We start from the raw sequence: 23417 nt of genomic DNA on the forward strand, positions 1-23417 counted from the left end.
TTGAGATATTCTAAATTAAATTATAGAATTAATATTTTTTGAAAATTTAAGAATTATTAAAATATTCTATTTTTGGAAAGTTTCCAAAATTGTGAGGAAATACCAAATTTGGAAAGATTTAAAAAATCATAAAAAATCTAGATTTGAATAATTATGTAATAAATTAAGAAATATTAATTATTTATTTCTTAAATGATTAAGAAATTAATTTGGAAATTTGTTTCAAAAATAATTAAAAATTCTTAATTGATAGATAGATTCTGGATGAGATATAATTAAATTTGAAAATTAGTTTTCTAATTTGATTAGATAAATTTTGATTTATTAAAATCAGATTTATAATATATTTATATTTCCAAAATAGAATTATGACCTATATAAATTTATGCCATGAGCATATCATATTGTATGCCATGTAGATGCATTAATTATGACATGATTAGATTTTGTCATGCGTGTGATGTGATTAGATCTTACTATATGTATGATGTGTTATGCTATGTCATGCGTGTGATGTGTTATGCCATCATTTATACCATGTGTGCGACATGCCATGTCATCATTTATGTCATGTGTGTAATGTCTTGTAGATAGAATTTTGCATGATGTAGATGAGACCTAAATCCCTTACTCAATATTACAACCTACACCTTCCGTTAATATGGTTAGAACCAGAGTTAAGTTCTTGTTCAAGTTGTTGGCCAAAGTTAAGCTCAACTTGAAATTAAACATGTTCAAACCATATAGATTCAATCTCATGATTAACGGGATGGTTTTAAACTTGAAGCGTTGATTTGTTGTGCCAAAGCTATGATTAATGTGGATAGAGGTGAAGTTGGGTGATGTGCATTTGATGTATATTTGTTAATGTGATAACAACCTGATGTTTATGCGAAGATTAATTAGTTGCTAGCATAATGTGATAGTTGCATATAAGTGATATGTAATTGGTAAATATGTTATCTACCGCTATAGCTAAGAATGACTTGTTGGTCAAAGTCAAGGTTATTTATCAACCCACTTGGAAAAAACTTACCATCTCTAGTATTCAAAATAAGGGTATTTGAATTTGATAAATAAGCAGGCTTTTATGTAAATTGTTTACATAAATAAAATCATGTCTCTTATACATTCTCATTTTTATATTTCTAGGTAATCATTTAATTATGACTTTAATTTGTTAATCTGCGTTCGATTTTGGACTCAAACAAATTGTTTGGGATTAATTTCTTGGACTGGTTTCGAAATTTGAGAATTGTTCTCAAAATTGAAAAGCTAGCTTATGTCCTTGATCAACCTCTTCTCACCAGTCTTAATGTCGATGCAATTGCGAACCAACTGTTGGTCCTTCAGAAACATAAGGATGATTATGTACTTGCTAGTTGCATCATGCTAGCCGCTATGACTCCTAAATTATAGAAACAACATGAGTATTTGGATGCTTATGATATTGTCTATCATCTTCATGAGCTATTTGATGAGCAAGCTAGATCCGAAAGGTTTGAGGTCTCCAAGCTTCTCTTTTGCTCAAAGATGTAGAAGAGTTCGTCTGCATTACAATACATATTAAAGATGAACGACTACATAGAGCATTTGGCATCACTCAGTTTTACGATGGATCATGAGTTAAGTATTGACTTAATTCTACATACTTTACCGAAAAGTCATACACAATTTGTGATGAACTATCGAATGAACAATTTGGAATTGACCATCCTCGAGATGATAAATATGCTGAAGACTGTGGAGCCTTCTGTTAAGGGTTAACAAAAATTTTTGATGTTAGTAGACTCCTCCAAGAAAGGTTCTAAGAAGAAGCCAAAACATCAGACTAAAGGGAATAGCTAAAAGGCTAAGACAGCAGAACCGACACAAAAGGGCCCATGCCATCATTGTGGCAAGATGAGACACCGACGAAGAAATTGCAAGATCTATCTTGAGTCCGTGAAGAAGAATAAGGCATCTGATGCCCCATCCTCTTCAGGTATTTTCATTATTGATTGTCATGTTATTTCCTCAGACACTTGGATATTGGATATTGGGTGTGGCTCACATATATATAATGACATACAAGTCCCTCAAAAGAGGCTAAACAGAAGAACAAACTAGAGCCAGAATCTGAATCTGACTCAGAAGACGAAGAAGAACAACTTGTGAATATGATCAGAAAAATATTCACAAGAAGAAAGAACAACTTCTTGAAGAAGGACCTATAAAAGGTAATCAAGTCAAATGGCACGAAGAAGAAGATCACATGCTACAGATGTAATAAGAAATGACACTACAAGCACGAGTGCCCAAAGGTGAAAGACGACAAATCCAAAGCAACCAAAAAGAAAAAGGCACTCAAGGCGACATGGGACGAATCATCTTCAAAAGAATCAGATGCCAAAGATGAGAAGCACCACAACTACCTCGCACTAATCGCAAAAAGACCGGAATTAGAAAGCTAGTCGAAACAAGATGATGAGCCCGAATACGAATTAAGCCACGAGTCCACACTCGTTTCTGAAGGTTCGAACGAGGTATCTTCTATCATAACTTCAAATTTATTTAGAATTATTGCATGTTTAAATAAAAAATTAATTAAACATGAAAAACAATCCGAATCACTTCTTGAGCAAAATCAACGCCTCAAGGAACAAGTTGAATAAAAAAAAATCCAAATCAAGATATAAAACTTGAGGAGGAAAACACAAATTTTAAAAATGGAATTAATAATCTTAAAGGATTATTAGAATCCTTCACAATTAGATCAAAAAACTTGGACCTAATTCTTAAAATCCAAAAAGGTGTATATAATAAATTCGGACTCGGATACAAGTCCAGCTCAACAAACAAAACTTTTATATCACTGATAAGTCAAAACAAAAATCTAACTAAATCTTGAGTTCCAAAAGTGTGTCTTACCAAACAAGTAGGGTCAATAAATTTTATGTACCCAAAACCGAAATTCATTATCTAAAACTAAATCTAACTAAACTTATTAACTCAATGTAACAACCCAAATTTCCTCATTCCGAGTCCTAATAGTACTTAAAAATATTTAGAAATGCTTTAGAAAAATTCTAGAGATTTTTAGAGTATTTTTATGTAATTTTTGGAGCCCGTTTGGTATTTTTACCAAAAGGGAGAAGTTTCAAAAAATAAATAGGTTCGGCCGAGGTTCGAGCCTGCGACCTCCGACCTGACCTGAACCTTAAGCGAATCTCGCTGACCAAGTGCCCAAGTGGGCTGTGCTGATTAAGGAAGGAGCGAAGTATATTTATATGGTAGATAGTTAACAGAATATTGAAGTTATAAGAAGAGAACTTCGGTGTTGCCGTGACCGAAACCTAAAACCCTTTTCCCTCTTTCTCTAGCGCGGCGTCTGGCGGTGCTCGGGCGGAAAGCAAGGGGAGTTAGGGTACGTCTCCGGCGGCCGGCCAAGGCTCGATTTCGAGAGATTTCTTCATCCTCATGATCCTCTCGGCAAGGAGAACACGTAGGCGCAAGAAGAGGCCGGAAAACTCGAGTTATCCGAACCCTAGAAGCCCTCCTTGTTCGGTTGTGAGTCCAAGAAGCAAGGTAAGTTGTTACTCACCTGCGGTAAGGGTAGTTTTGAGCTTCGGTTTTTAGTTTTTTTTTTCCATGTCAATGTTACTGTGAGATTTCTGCATTATACCTGTTTGATCAAGTGCCTGACCGAGAAGTTATTTAGAGGATAGATCATGTTTCCAGTGTGGATATTTTGACCACGAAAAGCTTAATGTGCTTATGTAATCTTAGTGGTAGGATTACTATACTTAGACAAGTTAAGAGTATCTTTGCACATACTTGGCTAAAGAAATAGTTGATACTCATGCTTAGGGTATTTCTTTCAATCATGGATGCCCAGAGGTTCGATAATAAAAAAAAAAGATGATTTGGGCTTACACGTTGTCATGCTTGAATTAAGCCATGTTATATGCATTTGTCTAAATGTTATGATGAAATTTTGCTATTATACCTCACTGTATGTAAGGCTAAGAATGATAGGCTAGAATGTGATAAGCTTGGGTTTTCTTGTAACTATTGTTTTCTTGTACATGTGTATCATGAGTTTAATCTATTTCAAGCAAAGTTAGAGGTCCTGGATTACTCCATTGTGAGTATAGCCTTAGGATTACCACTATAGCTATTTGTTTTACTTGTTGATACATATGCTTAGCTGTTGTCCACATGTGTTTGGACAAATTTATGGCTCAACTGGCGGTACCTTGACCATGTTTAGCTTTGCGTATCTTATAAAATTGGTATCAATATTTGCATGCTTATGAATCAGTTTAGTTTAATGTTGATTCAACACAAACAATGAACAAAATGAGAGTGGAAAATATTCTATATCTTGCTAAAGATTTGAACAAACGAAACAACCCTTTACATAGATTTCAATTCCAGCAAGTTTTAGTTCAATTTGCACAACAAATGAAGTAATGCAGAATTGTATTTTCATTAAAGCATTTAGCTTTAGTTTCCTCTATATATGCAGAATTTTGTTAGCAGTTTAGATTTCCTTGTAGTGCAGAATTTTAAGTGCAGATTTCTTCCATTAAGTGCAGTTTTCCATTAAGTGCAGATTTTTACAAGTATTGTATGCAGATTTTTATAAGTGTTGCTTGCAGATTTTGATAAGTATTATAGTGCAGATTTTTAATTAAGCTTACAGTGCAGATCTTGTTAAGTATTATAGTATTTTGAGTTTAAGAAAAGTATAAGAAAGATAAAGAAAAGAAAGAAAAAGGTCAAGGCCTTAAGTAGATCCCAAAGTCAAGACTTTAGGGATTTTGACACACAAGGTGCTTGTTAAAATGCCAAAGTATTTAAAGAAGAAATAATTAAGATATTTCACTTTTTAAAAGGCTAGTACCCGACTTCTAAGGTTGTCGTTAAACAAATTCAGGTGACCAATTCCAAGGTCTTGGCCCTGGTAAGACCAAGGTCTTTACCCTCTTAGGACTGGTGACTAGCTACCACAGTCTCTATTAGGGAACGCGCATTGGTACTAAGCCTGGGCCCAAGAGAAGCTTTATTATTATTTTGAAGTATTAAAGTATAAATTTTAAACAAGTGAAATAAGATTCACATAGGTTTAAAATTCAGTAAGTTGAGTTTTCTTATATGCTGACATGTTGTTTAGATCTGCTTACATGTTTAGTATTTCAGTATGCTATGTTTCTTTTGCTATTAGATGAGCATGAGTAGTATTTCTTTTTGAGCATTCAGTTCTAGATTTCTTTCATCTTACATGCATATTCAAGTTTTTTTGTGAGTTAGATAGCGCTTACTAAGAAATTTTGCTTATAGATTGCATTTCCTCTTACTGCTGATAAAGGAAAGGAAAAGTTATAGTAAAGGAAGGCGACAAGGAGGTGTTCGATGATGTGTGATGCCAGGACTATGGGAGAGACTTGGGACATTATTAAGTTTTCGTGTTTTAGTGGATAAGAAACATTTGAGATTGTACTTTATATTCCATGTCATTAGAGATTATTCTTGCTTTAGATTGCATGCTAAGATGAGTTCAGTTTAGTAAGTAGGTACTTTTGTGTTTGCATTAAGATATAGTTTCATATGTTTTCTGCTATTATGAGTTATATGTGCATGTCAGTATTGTATTGTATTTTAGTCCTGCTGAACTGCATATACTCTGTCGAAATTTTAAGTTTTCTGGAAAAAAATTTAAGTACAGTTTGTTACACTAGTTAAGTAAGAGTGTATAGTAGTTAAGTAACGGACACCTTTAGAGAGTAGTGAGAAGAGTGGTCATTACACTCAAAACCAAAGAATTAAATAAAATCAAATAATAAAATAAAGTCAAACAAGTCAAACTCAAATAAATCAAATAATTATCATCAAGTTTATTATAACCATAAAAATAAATGACGTAAACCTAAAACATAAAAACTCAATAATTCAGAGGGAGACTTCAAATTAGTTGGCACATCTAAAATATTAGTTTACCCGATTGGGTAATTAGAGTTAGATCAAATAGGGGCAAAAGTTTAACATGAAAAATAGCACTGGAGAAGTTTTAGATGATAGTATGTTAGGAAAACTCTGTCTATACATGTCTAGGAAGATATGACTTCGACCTAGTGCATTTGGCTTAGTGGAACTAACTGAAACTACCCTCTGCCAATCCTAGCTAATTAGACCAAAGTTTTTTTATTAAGTTCAGTAGATAGGACTATTTAAAAAACCTCAAAGGCATGGTTATTCTAATGATGTTTAGGTAACTCACTGTAGCCCAGAAGTTTATCCAAATAATGTCTATTTGTTGAACCCAAATCTAAACTTGGATCTAACACAAAGTTAAACCAAACTCTAAAATTCAATCTCATCTAACAAAATCATAGGATCCCTCTTGTTTGAAAATTTAGACTGGTGAGATGAATAAGGATAATTTAAAAGTGAGTTAATAATTAAAATAAGATCGAAATAATAAATTCATTAATATTTTGTGCAAATAAGTTTAAAGATATTGCTTGTGTCTAAAAAATCTTAGATTAAGAGGGAGGATATTTATTCAGATAGTTTTTAAAATTCTAGGAAAATTTATGTACTTATATTTTCTAAAAATTTCCTATTTCGTTAGTTTTCCAAAAAATCTATTTTAGCCTTAGCCTAGATCAAATCCCTAGAAAAGCATGATTCTATAGATCTAGGAATTGAGCATGTCACAAACACACTAGGTTACCCTGATTGTGTATGTATAACATAGAATGGTGTGAGATGCGTAGGCATTTTGCCTGGACTTTAGATGCTTATATCAGTGCATCAACATAAGTTTGAGCGAAAAATACAACAGAATATTAATCAAATCAAGTAATCCTTTTTCTGTAAATATCTAATTGAACATAAATACTTGATTCGACTAACCAGGTAAACATTGCTATCTTCTGATAATTAGTATGCAAGGGTTAGACAGTTAAGGACCAATGATAGATGAATAGTTTTAACTAAATTTTTATTGCTACTACTCTTCGTATTTTATCTCAATTAGTCTTCTAACCCATGTTAACTTAATCTTTGACTTAATTACTAACTTAAATTAATCTTTAATTAATTAATTAATTAAATAACTTTTAAACTTAAATTAATTAATCCTCAAGTTAATCAATTTAATTAACCATTAATCAAATTCATATTTTTTTCTTAAATCAATCTTTAATTAACTTCTTAATCTAATTAATCGTCAAAAGTAATCTACGTTAATTAACTTAAGTTTCAACTTAGTTTCACAACTTGAAATTAACTTATAACTTACACAACTTATTTAATTTAATTAATTCTATAAATTTACTTAATTCTTAACCTTAATTAAAGAATTTACCTAACCTAATTATCTCTTAACTTATTTAATAAATTAATTAATCTATTAAAACTCTCAATTAAAATCCTTAACCTTAACAGCTAAATTACTCATTTTAACTTAATCATTTCTTCTAATTCGATTAAAAAACATGAACGGGGGCCCAAAACTAGGGGCGCCCGCCCCTGGTATCTAGATCCGGGCACCCAAAACACCCTATGCACGGATTCGTCGTCAGTAATAAAGATTATCGATCCCACGAGGATTGGTTATAAGCATTAACAATGGCTCACTTAGGATTAGCTAAACTACCGATGATTGTAAGTTATCTAAAGAAAAGAGATTGGGAAGCGAAAATGAGAACTAGCAAAGAAGAAGTAATTGACTTGGTTTATGAAGAGTTCTAGGAGTTCGGTTTCGTTGTGATGGTATTGATGTATCACATTCTATCCTTTACTCATTGTCCATCAACATGCATTCCCTGGAAACTAAAGCAACTATCCTTAAGTATCAAATAGAGAAGATCCCTGTGAAATCCTATTACGGTTAACCTCTGTCACTAAGGCACCTCGGTAGATCATAAGAACGCAACTCTAATTGGTGTCATTAATGATAGAAATAAGGAGCTTAGTTTGGTCTCTTAATTCCTCATGGAGAAGTTGCCTCTCCTTTCAAGGAAGTATCCTAGATGTCCATGAATGGGTTACCCCTGTCACTAGGGCCCCTCGGGTGTACAATTTAAGATACTCTTTCTACGAGGTTAGCAATTCCTACACAATCAATTAATACGCAACAAGCATGCATAATAGTTAAAACAAAGCAAGCGAAATCATCCAATGAATAGAGGCATAAATATGAGTCTTACATCAAAACCAATCCACAACTACTCCCTCTTCCTAGACAAGGAATCTACTCCATAGACGCAAGAGAAAAACTCGAAGACATAATGTAATTAAGCATACAATTCTCAAACACGAAGAGAGGAAGAGAAAAGATGCTTATCCAACGACGACGAGTGATCTTCGGATATAATCCTTTACTTCTGGAGTTGATGTGGTGATGAAGGATCGCTGGACAGAGGTCCTGGATGGCGTGAAATGACACCAAGTCGATTCTCTCTCTGACGACTTGCCCCCCCCCCCCCCCCCCCTTTGAGGAGAAGGATTAGAACCCTTTTATAGGCTAGGGCATGGTCGCGGCGGCACGACCGTGAGGATATGGCACGGTTGTGCCCTTTCCTGTCTCTGGCCGCGCTGCACGACCGTGCTAATTGGCACGGTCGTGTGAATCTCGGGCTCGGCTCTTGGGACACGGTCGTGTATTGCTTAGCCGTGTGAATTGGGCTCCGCTCTTGGACACGACCGTGCATTGCTTAGCTTCGGTCGTGGTGGGGGGGGGGGGGCACTGCCGTGCAGGTTACATGGCCATGCAAGGGTTCATCTCTGGTTGGCCACATGACCGTGCAAGAGTTGCACGACTGTGCACTGCTCCTCTTCTGTTTGGCCACACGACCGTGTGAGGTTAGACAACCGTGTTCTCTGGCTCATTCCGGTGCGTCGACAATCATTCTTTTTGCTCTGAAAGTTATCCCTATCAACACAAAACCAAACAAAGAGCAGATATCCAAACAAAAGAGTATATATGATAAGTATATGATAAAAGAGACGATCATGCAAAGAATATATACGTATAAAGCAAGTGAATGTGCGTTAAAATATGCATAAACGATCATAATATTTACGCATATCACACCCCCCAGACTTGAACCTTTGCTTGTCCTCAAACAAAACGCTGCAAACTATGTTCATGAGCTCTTGACAGTGTTTCATAATCTCTAGTGCATTCGCCTAACTCTATCAACTAGTTTCATTGATAAACACGATTGTGAAATAACCTAAGGATGGCCTAATCATAAGTTTTTTGTGCTCTGTGCAATAAGTAACTCAAACTCTTCAAGTTTCAATTCTCTATCTTAGTTAAGTCGTCATACAATTGAGTTCCTAATGTTCCCGGTGATAGGCACTTACCTGCCACACACTTGGTTCGTTTTCCTTAAATTACACAAGGTCTCAAAGGATACTGCTCGAAATCAAGAGAAATATAATATTTATTTCCCCAGTAACCTAACTCGATCTCAAAGGGGTGTTTAGCACTAATCACAAATGCAAGATGTATATGTTGAGATTTAGATTTTTCCAAATAAGCTTCCATGATCCGAGGTCATCAAGTAACCAAAATGTAAATAAGAAATCACCACGGGAACAAAAGTACTAAACAATTTAGATGAATCATAACTATTTCAAAAATATTTCTACTATTCAAGCTTTAGTACTTAAGTGTAGTGAAAAAAGATCCTTAAGGTTAGGCCAAGACTTATACCAAACTCCCACAATATTTTGCTTATTTCATGCTACTAAAGATAGAGAAAGGAGATACACCAACCATACTAATTATTGGATCGAGATCGCGCTAGAGGGGGGGTGAATAGCGCTCATGGCTTTCACGCGTTTCGAATTCGTAAAGCAATAGAGAATTAAGCAGCGAAAATAAAAGAGAACAAACGCGAACACAAGTGTTTACTTGGTTCGGAGCCTGTGACGACTCCTACTCTAAGACCCACGATCGTTGATCACTTTCGGTGGGCAACAACTATAATATCGTTAAAAAGAATTACAATTTAAAGTAAAATGATCAGCAATTAAATATACCGACGACAAGGAAATTGAGGAAATCGGAGTGCCAAGTCGTCAGGAACTTGTTGTAGCTTAGCCGGGTCGTTTCTTGAGCAGCACAGGACGGAAGAAGACTTTGGAATTGATTGATTTAAGATGCTGCTCGAACACCCCTTTTATACACTGCTGGAGGCGCCTCAAACCTCATCCAAGGCGCCTCCAAGCCTCCCGAGTCGACCGCGTGGATCAGCGCAGAAACCTTCATTGCTTATCCTGCTTGAGGCACCTCCATGGCCAGTCCAAGGCGCCTCCAAGCCCTGCTCCAAGGCCCCTCCAGCTCCATCCGAGGCGCCTCCAGATCCTCTTTTTAGCCAACTTCTATTTTGCACCCGAGGCGCCTCCAAGCTCCATGGAGGCGCCTCAGACACTGTTCATCCGAGGCTTAGCTTGTTCCTTTTGTACCTGCAAGACACGTGAGTCCCAAAACAACAACACATTCTGCAAGACAAAGGTAGAATAGACATAAACATGATAAATAAAGTGATCGCCTGACTTCGGATTTCCTTCCGGAAACCGTAGGTCGACCCGAAGCCTACTGTTCCCTCTTCCGGGGAACGTGTCCTCACCTACTCCCCTCAGGAGAGATTACCTGATGCCAGTCAGGTCCTCCAGACTGACTGGACTTTCTGCCTAAGGTTACCACCCCCTAGGGTTTTTCTTCGCATAGGGTTACCACCCCCTAGAACCTAAGGTTACCCCCCTCTCCCCCTTAGGATTTTCCTCCACCTAGGGTTACCACCCCCTAGGACCTAAGATTGTCGCCCCTTAGGGTTTTCCTCCACCTAGGGTTACCATCCCCTATGACCTAAGGTTACCACTCCTTAGGATTTTCACCTTGCCTAATCGTAGCTAGGACTTTTGCCTAAGAACCCTTAGGTCTTTCCTGTAATCTCCATCAGATATGTTAGATCACAAATACGCTTAACTTTGATTCGTTTGTCATTATCAAAACTTGGGTTCAATTGTCGAATGCTTCCTGCACCAACAATCTCCCCCTTTTTGATTATGTCAACTAAAATTCAAAGTTAAGTAAAATAGATGCATAAATGATCTCCAAATTTTAAGTAAGAAACATAAGAAGGCTTAAGTAAATAAATTTAAATGCAAGCATAACTTAAGCTAAAACAAGTTTAAGGCTCCCCCTTAATAAGTGAGCTCTTTTTAAATTTTGTAAATTTGAATTGCGAATTTGAATTTTGAATTTTTCCCTACTCTCCCCTTTTGCCATATATCAAAATAAACAAGGGAGTTACAAGGAACATTGATCAAATGACCTTAGCTCGTTTTTAACTTTTCAAAAAATGTTTAGAAAGGATTAAGGCTTTAACACTTAGCTTTTAGGAGTTAATATTATTGTAAAATTTTTAGCTAAGTGAAACTTTTAATTGTTATAAATTAATATTTTTGAAAAAAAAATGTTAGCCAAAAATTATTTCTTAAACGACGAGGTCCTTTGAAAAGTAACTCAGCTAAATTCGAAGAAATATTGAAAAGACTTATTAAAAGCTAGGTAAGCTTGTAAAATGTTTAATTTGAAAGGTTTTGTTAAAAAATATTTCCTTAAATTCTTAAATCCTTAAAAGACATTGTCTTTATTTCAAAAAGTGTTTTGAACATTCTTAAGTTAAAATTAAAACCTTTTGAAAAATACTTAGCTTAAATTTGAAAGAATTTAAAAAATACTTAGTGTAGAAATCTTTTTGTAAAAAGAATTGAAGTTTGAAAATAATTAGCAAAGAAAACACTTTAAAATTTTGTAATCAATTTTTGAAAAAGCTAAAAAATACTTAGCTAAATTGAACAAGCTTTATAAGAGATATCTAACTAAGGTTAATTTGAAATAATATTTGGTAAAGTGATTTAAAACAGACTAAGTTTTAAAAAGCTTTTGAGGAAAAAGATAAGCTTGTAATGTTGCAACTAAGGCCATTTTCACATCAGTTCAAGAATGTAACACCCATAAAGTACTTAGCAAGATTTTAGATATTTTTATTATGAATAAAAATAGGCCTTATGTGGAAATTTCAAAAATAATAAAAATAAAATAGAACCAAAAAGAGAGATGACCAAGGCTTGAACCTTGGATCTCTTACTAGATATATGCATGTGTTAACCAATAGACCAAGAGAAATTATTGTTAAAGAAAGAAGTGACAATATAGTTAAGGGTAAGAAAAGAGATTTTTTTCATTGAGAAGAGAAGTTAGAGTTGCCTTCCCCCTCTCAAAAAGAAAAGAGGATTCTTGCTTCCTCTTCTCATTAAGGAGAAGTAAAAGAAAGGAGAAGGAAAAGTACATTTTCCCTTCCTCCTCTCATGATGAATAAAAGGGAAAATTAAAGAGGAAAACTCATTTGCTCCTCTTACTCCTCCCTCCTCCTCCTCACCGTGACCAAGACCTTCCTCCACCTCTCCTTACCGAAATCAAAAAAAAAAAAAACAAAGAAGACCCCTCTCTAGGAAGGTTCCACAAGAAAGATCCCTTTTCCTTAAGCAAATAAGGATGTAAGTATTCCCTCACCTGTGGTACAAGTTGCTTACGGTATTCTCGAAAGATTTGAACTCTTAGAATTAGAAATAAAAAGAAGAGAAGAAACTATGCTTATGTACTTTAGTAGGTTATGATATGAATTTAGTAGAAAAGAAATTATGTGTGTGATGTTAAGTTGATCTTCTTATTAAGATGTTTATTGACCTCCTTTTCTTTTATATGGTTCGGCCATGGTGAAAAGTTTGAGTTCATGAGGCTTAAAACCTAATCTAACATGCTCATAGATTTATTTATGATGTGTTATGAAATTTGTTAGAGATTCATGTTCATATGTTGTTTAGAAGTTGTGTTCTTGCTTGAGAAAGGTTCGGCCATGATAAAAGTATAGAGTTCATGAGGCTTAAAACCTAATCTAACATGCTCATAGATTTATTTATGATGTGTCATGAAATTTGCTAGAGATTCATGTTCATATGTTGTTTAGAAGTTGTGTTCTTTCTTGAGAAAGGTTCGGCCATGATAAAAGTATAGAGTTCATGAGGCTTAAAACCTAATCTAACATGCTCATAGATTTATTTATGATGTGTTATGAAATTTGCTAGAGATTCATGTTCATATGTTGTTTAGAAGTCGTGTTCTTGCTTGAGAAAGGTTCGGCCATGATAAAAGTATAGAGTTCATGAGGCTTAAAACCTAATCTAACATGTTCATAGATTTATTTATGATGTGTTATGAAATTTGCTAGAGATTCATGTCCATATGTTGTTTAGAAGTTATGTTTTTGCTTGAGGAAGTTTCGGCCATGATGGAAATATTAGGGTTCATGAAACTCAAAACCTAAATTAGTATGCTCATAGACCTCCATGTGATATGTAATGAAATTAACTAAGAGATTTATGTTTACATGTTGCTCATAATTTTATTTCTTAGTTGTGAAGTTTCGGCCATGATAGTGATTTAGGGTTTCATAAAGCTCCAAATCTAATTTAGCATGTTCATAGGCTTCCTTGTGATATGTTATCAAATTTGCTAGGTATTCATGTTAAAAGATTTCTTAGAAGTCTACTTCTTGTTGCATGAGGTTTCGGCTATAATAACTTTTAGGGTTCATGAAGCACAAAACCTAAGTTAGTATGCTCATAGGCTTCTTGATGATATGTTATAAAATGGGATAGAAACTTATACTTATATGTTGCTTAGAAATTCATTTCCTACATGATAAAGTTTCAACCATGATTAATCTTTAGGGTTCATGAAGCTCCAAACATAATTTAGTATGCTTATAGACTTCTTTATGATATATGATGGAATTAGCTAGGTGTTCATGTTACATGTTATTTAGAAGTTTATATTCTTGGCTTATGAAGGTTCGGCCATGATAAGATTTTAGGGTTCATGAATCTCAAAACCTAATCTAGCATGCTCATAGACTTCCTTATGATATGTTATCAATTTGGCTAAGTATTTATGTTCATATGTTGCTTAGAAGTTTTACTCCTTGTTATATGATGTTTCGGATATGATAAGGTGTTAGGGTTCATGAAACTCAAAACCTAATTTAGTATGTTCATAGACTTCTTATGATATGTTATGAGATTTGCTAAGTATTCATGTTGTATGTTGTTTAGGAGTATTCTTTTGTTATGAACTTTCGGCCATGACTATGACATAGGATTCAAGAAAGTTTTAAACTTAAACTTAGCAAGCCATGAATTTCCCTTATGATATGTTTAGGTTTAAGTATGCATGCTTTATGATAAGATCAGTAACATGTTGATTATGTATGTTATGAATTATGCATGATATGATCCTTGTGATGATTATGTACACAAGCATGTATGATTTCAATATGTTGCATGCTCATCTATGTAAGCTTATAAACCAAGCATGATAATGGTTTCATATGATGGCCATGTGCCAAGAATGCATGCCTTATGATATGATAAGAAATGGCAAAGAGTTGCTTCCCTTAAGTTGGGATTAAGAGCACTCTTCATGTTAAGACAAGAGCATGACCTTATGATGATATGATATGACGATTATGATGATATGATATACATGACATGTACTTTACTTTGTATGGCTTGTACTAAGGGTGGGCTCCATAAGCGCCCCTAGACCGACGGACTATGAACGGGTCTAGTAAAAAAGGGATGGGCTCCTTAGTACGCCCCTAGACCGACGGATTATGAACGGGTCTAGATCCCTAATAGGTTCGGGGCTAGCTACCCTGTCCTAGGGATTTGCGCGTATTTATGTATGTATGTGGTACAAGCCGGGCCCTCATGATGATGATATTATGTTCAAATATTAAAAGATATGTATAAAGACATCTTGCACTCGACATGACATATGTTTTAAAAAGACATTTTGCATAATGCACCCATTCATATATGATATGTTTCTTTCTATGTTCCATGATATGTTATGCTTCTCATGATCTACCTCATATGATTCCTTTATTTATGATATGTTAGAAACATGTTTCATAAGGATATGTTATGATAAGAAACTATGCTCACCTGTTGATGATTATGTTTATTTTTCATTGATGATACGCTTGTATGATTATGCTTGAGATACGGATTTTGTGAGTAGGAAAGAATCTTACTGAGCCCGTGTGCTCATAGCTTACTTCCTTGTACCACAGATAAAGGCAAGGGATGGATGACCTAAGGGAGCTGCAGGAGAGGCAAGGAGGTGTGTGCGGCAGTGGCTCGGCTAAGACAAATAAGACCTGCTATAATGTTTTGTTATGTTTGACATGAACCATTGTATTTATGTTACATTCCAGTATAACTCTATGACATTTCTGCTGCTTTATGTTATAAGAAAGAAATTTTGAATATGTATGTATCCTGGAATAGTTAAGTAAGTAAGTAGCCCCGTCCCTTTGAGTAGCAGGGAGGGCGGTCGTTACAAAGAAGTCCTAAAGTCCAAGCATGAGTAACTAAAAACTATTAAAATTGATCACTTAATCCTTTTGACCGCATGTCTAACCATTTAGCTACTAGCTAATTACCTAGAGGGCAACAACTTTCACTTGGTTAGTCAAGTTAAGTCAATTGATCCAGTTAGATTTGACTAGATCTGGATGACTTAACTTGATTAATATAATGTTGGTTTTTAACGCCCAGACTTACTGTGATGCATAGAAATAAGCATTCTGAAGTCTAGGCTGTACCCTATGCATCTCACACCGTTCTCTGTTTCTCAAGCACAAGCAAGGTAAGCCTAGGGTGCTTGTGAGATGCTCTGGCTAAAACTAGGGGAACATGATATCTAAAGGTAAGCCCTAGGCTAAGTTCAAATCTAGAAAGTCTAATAAAATTGGGATTTTGAAGACATTTTTCCTAGATTTTTTTTGTTCTTTAAAAGAAACTAAGCAAAAGTCTAATATGTGCAGAACTAAGCAAAAACTAGTAAGCAGAAAAATAGGGTGAGTAACTAAATTCTGATAAGCAAAAGTTTAACTAGGTAATAATAGAATAGAAGATGAAAGTATCTGTGTCCAAAGTCCAAAGTACAACGCATGAAAAGATAGTATCAATGAGTAGGATCATCAGCTGGAGGGTCGTCAGCTGGAGGTGGTGCAAGAGGCTACTTGGGTGCAGGCTGTCCCTGACGAAGAGAGGAAAAGCCGGAGGCTATCTCTGCGCAAAGCATGTAAAATTCGTCCAGGATAAGCCATCGTGTCTGTGCGGAGTGAATCTTGAGACGTGTAAGTCGGTCCTCGACCGATAAGGAGGTGGAAGCCCGTGTCGAGGTCGAGGGCCCTGCCAAATCGGAGGGATGTCCATGAAAATCCTCGGCTATAAACTCTAACCAGTCCTCTCCCTCGGCCGGAGCAAAGAAGGTAACAAACTTGTCATCTGCCTCGGGCCCTATCAAAGCAGCGATTGGCTGTGGTCTACCTTTCCAAGCTAGTATCCCCTCAGCAGTGATGTCTATCTGGGCTAATTTGAGATTACACTGCTTGAACTCATCATAATGTACTAGAGGGGCAACTGTCCCCTAGGTGATATCAATCCCAAGGGTCGAGAAAATAGATGTCAGGATGTGACAGTAGGGCATGTGGATCTCATGGGACGTGACTAGACTAGATGCATGAATGATGTTATAGAACATATGCAATGCTATATCGATGTCTAAGCGCTGGCATAATGCATATAGGAAAAAGGAATGTGTAGGTCACATCTTCGGGACATCCCGAGATGTGATTGGCAAAATATATGATGTCAGGACTCTGTATATAACATAATCCTGAACCCTAAGGGAGAGTGACCTGAACTCAGTCAGGATCTCTGGTCTCTCCTCCCCAAAGAAATACATGTAGATGATGTCTAATGTGATGTGGGAATAGGGGTCAGCAAATGGTAAGTCCCTAGTCGGGTAACACAAAAAGGGACATGCAGATGATCTAAGGTCTAAACTAGAGCAAATCAAAGAAGGGGTAAACTGGATATCCTGTCCACCTACTCTAGAGGAGTAGGTCAGATCGTCAACCTTATCGAGGTTATTGAAGAACTGAGCACATAGGTCCTGATTTATTGCATGATTGCAATAAACTAGTTTGCTAAGTTGATAGTGCTCTATCATCTGGACCGTAGGCTGACAAAACTGAGCAAAAAATGCCCTATTCAAGTACCTAGGTTTAATAGTGGTAAACTTATGTCGAGTGAATTCAATCCTATGCCGCTCTGAGGGGAACCAAGGATTAGTGGAAGGTATGCTAACGGGAGTAGGATCAATAATTCAGCGCTTCTTATTTTTGATTCAATCAACATATATATACTAAGAAAATGTATAAAAATAACATGTAAGAGTATTAGGATGGTTTTAAGGTATACCTAGGAGGCATTGTAGGGAGTTGGAGGAGTTGAAGGGTGGAAATCTGAGATTAAGGCGCCATAGATCGAGGATTTTGGTGTGGAAGTGACGAACAGAATACGCTCTGTTCGTTGTTTTTTTGGTATTGAAGGCGCCTTAAAGGGTTTGAAGGCACCTTAAATGACATGTTGAAGGCACCTTATGTTGGTTGCTACTCGGAAAACCTAGAGGTTCCACTGTACAAAAAATTTGCACAAAGGTCTGAACCTTTTCCTAGCTACCATGTGTTCTTTTAAATTAAATTTTGGATCACCTGCGGAACTTAACACGTTTGATCCAAAACTTAATCTATTTGTTCTTTTAGGTTTAGACTTGGATCTCCTGCGGAACTTAACACGTTCGATCCAAATCACCTTAAGTTATTAATTCCATTAAATATTAATTTCCATAATTGGTTCCCAGTACTGACGTGGCGAGGCACATGGCCTTCTTGGATATGGGAGCAACCACCACCGACTAGACAAAACCTTTTATGGAAAGCTAATATTTAATTTCCTAAAATAACTTTAGGTTAACCGAAAAGAACAATCAAATCACAAGGAAAAATAAATCAAAAGAACACAACATCGAAAAATATATTCGAAATACTAGAACGTAAGCCTCTTGTATTTGGTATTATTTCCATAAATAACTAGTATGATGCGGAAAAGGAAAAACTACTAGTTATACCTTCTAGAAAGACCTCTTGATCTTCTACCGTATTCCTCTTCTAACCTCGGACGTTGTGTGGGCAACGATCTTCCGAGATGAGAAACCACCAACCACCTTCTTCTCCTCCTAGCTAGGTTCGGCCACAACAAGGAAGCTTCACCAAGGAAGAAGATCAAAACACCAACCAAGCTCCAAGAGATGCTAGCTTTCTCTCCTTCTTCTTCTTCTTCTCCAAGTAGTATCCGGCCACCACAAGAGCTCCAAGGGGAGAGAGAGGTTCGGCCACCACAAGAGGAAGAGAGGAAGAGGATGATGATGGCCGGCCACACCAAGGAACAAAAGAGGGAGAGAAATAATAGAGGTTGTCTCTCATGAAGGCACCCCCACCCATTCTTTTATATTCCTTGGCCTAGGCAAATTAGAAAATTTAATTACAATAAAATTTCCTTAATTTCCTTGACATGATTTAATTGAGAAAAATAAAATAAAATTTCCAATTTAAACAATATTGGCCGGCCACATCAAGAGAAATAAATTAGACAAGTTTTAATCAACAAATTAAAACTTCCTAATTTGTTTCCGGATATTTTAAAAAATAAAATTTCTCTTCAAAAATCTCTTCATGGTTGATAAAAAGAAATTTCTATAATTTTAATTTAACAATATGTGAATAATTTTTAAAGAGAAAATAAAATATCTCACCAATCTACAAATAAGGAAAGAGATCTAATCTCTTTCTTTAATCTTTTGTAGATCTTTTACAAGAGAGATATTTTAATTTTAATTCTCTTTAATAAATTATATCTTCCACATAATAAAAATTAAAATTAAAATCCTTTTTAATTTAATATGGTCGGCCCCTCTAGCTTGGGTTCAAGCTAGGGCCGGCCACCCCAATTTATGCTTAGGCCGGCCCTAGCTTGGTTCCCAAGCTAGCTTGGTCGGCCCCTATTAGGTAGGTATAGAAAGTGGGTATAGGTGGGTATAGTACTCTATAAATAAGAGGCTACGATAGGGACCGAGAGGAGGAATTGGTTTTGGTCTCCCGATAAAATTAAGCATCCCGTGTTCGCCCCGAACACACAACTTAATTTTATCAATAATAATTCATTCCACTAGAGAACTATTATTGAACTACCGCACCAATCCCAAATTACATTTTTGGGCTCCTTCTTATTATGAGTGTGTTAGTCTCCCTGTGTTTAAGATATCGAATGTCCACTAATTAAGTGAGTTACTGACAACTCATTTAATTAATATCTTAGTCCAAGAGTAGTACCACTCAACCTTATCATCATGTCGGACTAAGTCCACCTGCAGGGTTTAACATGAAAATCCTTATGAGCTCCTCTTGAGGACATTATCAACCTAGTATCTCTAGGACACAGTTTCCTTCTATAATCAACAACACACACTATAAGTGATACCATTTCCCAACTTATCGGGCTTATTGATTCATCGAACTAAATCTCACCCATTGATAAATTAAAGAAATAAATATCAAATATATGTGCTTGTTATTATATTAGGATTAAGAGCACACACTTCCATAATAACCGAGGTCTTTGTTTCTTTATAAAGTCAGTATAAAAGAAACGACCTCAAATGGTCCTACTCATTACACTCTAAGTATACTAGTGTAATTATACAGTCAAGATAAACTGATACCTAATTACACTACGACCTTCTAATGATTTGTTCCTTTCCATTTTGGTCATGAGCTACTGTTTATAATTTATAAGGTACTGATAACATCATCTTCTGCATGTGGCACCACATACTATGTTATCTACAGTATAAATTAATTGAACAACGACAACTAAATGTAGACAATTTGACCAAATGTGATTCTTTATTCATAATGAATGTTTACAAAGCTTAGGCTTTCAGTATACACTCCAACAATCTCTCACTTATACTAATGACTAAGCTGTCATATCTTCTACCATACATCTGATTCCCATTCCCTCCACATGTCGATCGAAAGCTTTCGTCGGAAGGGCCTTAGTGAAAGGATCTGCCAGGTTATCCGCTGATGCAATCTTGGCGATGACAACTTCTCCTCGCTTCACAATATCTCGTATCAGGTGATACTTGCGCTCTATATGTTTACTTGCCTTATGAGCTCATGGTTCCTTTGAGTTTGCGACTGCACCACTATTATCACAATAAATTGTGATGATTTTGGGCAAACCAGGAATCACATCTAAGTCCATTAGAAAGTTCCTGAGCTATACTACTTCTTTAGTTGCCTCAGAGGCTGCTACATACTCAGCTTCCATGGTTGAGTCCGAAACGCATTTCTGCTTAACACTCTTCCATGAAATGGCTCCACCTCCTAAAGTAAACACATAGCCTGATGTAGACTTACTACTGTCCCTATCTGATTGGAAATCTGAATCCGTGTAACCCACAGGGAGCAAATCGTCTGCTTTGTAAACTAGCATATAATCTCTAGTCCTTCTCAGGTACTTTAATATATGCTTTACCGCAGTCTAATGTCCTTGTCCAGGGTTACTCTTATATCTACTGACCATGCCCACGGCAAAGCAGATATCAGGTCTCGTACATAGCATTGCATACATAAGGCTTCCTACAGCCGAAGCATAAGGAACCACTTTCATGTCTTCTATCTCCTTTGATGTCTTTGGAGACATCTCTTTAGATAGAGCTATTCCATGCCTAAAAGGTAAGAAACATTTCTTGGAATCCTGCATACTAAAATGAGCAAGAATTGTATCTATGTATGAAGCTTGGGACAGACACAACATTCTTTTCTTGCGATCCCTTATTACTTTGATCCCAAGAATGTGTGCACACTCTCCTAAATCCTTCATATCAAATTGTTTGGACAACCATACCCTTACGTCTGATAATACCTTGACATTGTTGCCAATTAACAAAATATCATCTACGTAAAGTACAAGAAATACCACCACGTTTCCGTTACACTTCTTATATACACAAGACTCATCCGGACTTTGAATAAATCCATATGACTGGATTACTTCATTAAACCGGATGTTCCAAGATCTTGAAGCTTGCTTCAGTCCATAAATGGACCGATTGAGCTTGCACACTAGATGCTCTTTGCCTTTTTCAATGAACCCTTCTGGTTGCCTCATATGGATGTTTTCCTCAAGACTTCCATTAAGGAAAGCTGTCTTGACATCCATTTGCCAAATCTCATAATCCATATGAGCAGCAATGGATAAGAGTATCCGGATAGACTTAAGCATGGCTACCGGTGAAAAGGTTTCCTCATAATCGATTCCCTCTTTCTGAGTGTACCCTTTCGCAACAAGCCTAGCTTTGAAGGTTTCTACCTTCCCGTCTGTCCCTCTTTTCCTTTTGTAGATCCACTTACATCCAACGGCTTTTACACCATCAGGTGGTTCTACAAGCTCCCAGACCTTATTAGAGTACATAGACTCTATTTCAGAATTCATCGCCTTTTGCCAAGATGCTGCATCTATATCTTGGAGTGCTTCGTCATATGTCCGGGGATCAGGTTCATATTTACCCGGGATCAAGTCCGAAGACTCTTCCAAAAACATGAATCTCTCAAGCTGCCTCACAACCCTCCCACTACGACGAGGCACTGTCTATGGTTGTGTATCATGTGTGACACGTGTTGCAGACTCTTGTGGTACTTCATCTTGTACTGTTGGTACTAAAGTAGACGTGTCCTCTCTTAGTTCTTCTAAAATAACTTTACTACTGGGCTTGTGATCCATTATATAGTCTTCTTCTAAAAACTGGGCATTGGTGCTAACAATGACCTTCTGGTCTTTAGGACTATAAAATAAACCACCTTTCGTTCCTTTGGGATATCCTACAAACACACGAACTTCTGTACGGGATTCTAACTTATCAGCATCTGGTTTCAGCACATGTGCTGGACTACCCCAAATCCGAATATGTCTTAGATTGGGTTTTCGCCCATTCCATTATTCTATGGGAGTAGAAGAAACTGATTTAGAAGGTACTAAGTTCAGAACATACACTGCTGTTTCCAGAGCATATCCCCAAAACGAATTTGGTAATTCTGAATAACTCATCATCGATCTAACCATCTCCATAAGAGTCCTATTCCTTCGTTCTGCTACACCATTCTGTTGGGGTGTTCCAGGTGCAGACAATTGGGATTGAATCCCGGCCTCTGATAAGTAATTCCTAAACTCTCCTAAGAGGTATTCGCCACCACGATCAGATCGTAGTGTCTTGATACTTTTACCTAATCGTTTCTCCACATCAGCCTTGTATTCTTTGAACTTATCAAAGCACTCAGACTTGCGGCGCATTAGGTAAATATATCCGTATCTTGAATAATCATCTATAAAAGAGATAAAATATTCAAAACCACCTCTTGCCTGGACAGACATAGGACCACACAAATCAGAATGAACCAATTCCAACACTTCTTTGGCTCTATACCCCTTGGCCTTGAATGGCCTCTTGGTCATTTTACCTTCCAAGCAAGATTCACAAGTTGGAAAATTTTCCAACTCTAATGAACCCAAAAGTCCATCGGCTATTAGTCTCTGAATCCTACTTAAGTTAATATGACCAAGCCTTAGATGCCAAAGATATGCTTGGTTCATTTCCGAAGGTTCTTTTCTTTTATTTGAGTTAGAAGATGAGTTATAAATTTCTATGTTTTACTTTGTGGAAGAAATTAGATTTAAAGTATACAAATTGTCAACTAATGTACCAGAACAGATAATCACTTTATTTCTCTTAATAACTACATCGTTACTGAAAGAAACTGAATATCCATCTAAAAACAGTTTAGAAACTGAAATTAAATTCTTTCTAAAACTGGGTACATAAAGACAATTTCTTAAAACCAAATTTCTATTTCTACTAAAAGATAAGTAGACGTCTCTCACTGCAACAGCTGCCACCTTAGTAGCATTGCCCATGTAGACAGTAATTTCTCCTTCAGATAGTCGTCGGGTTTCTTGGAACCCCTGCAAGGAATTGCAGACATGATCAGTGGCTCCCGTATCTACACACCAAGTGCTAGTAGATAACACCGCTAAACATGTAACTAGAGTATGAGATATACCTTTGTTTTGGTTCCTACGAGGACAGTCCGCCTTCCATTGTCCTGCCTGCTTGCAGATGAAGCACTTGCCCTTCGGCTTCTTCACTCCAGCTTTAAATCCCGTACTCTGAGACTTATTCACTTTCTTTGCTGAACCGACTTATTTCTTCTTCTTCTTTCCTCTCGGTTTAGAAGTAGAACCATTTTCAGCATAGTGAATTTGAGCATTGTGACGAAATAATCCTTCTGCTGCTTGAAGTTCTGTCAGTAGTT

This window comes from Zingiber officinale, chromosome 9A (assembly GCF_018446385.1).
Source record: "Zingiber officinale cultivar Zhangliang chromosome 9A, Zo_v1.1, whole genome shotgun sequence".
Lineage (NCBI taxonomy): Eukaryota > Viridiplantae > Streptophyta > Magnoliopsida > Zingiberales > Zingiberaceae > Zingiber > Zingiber officinale.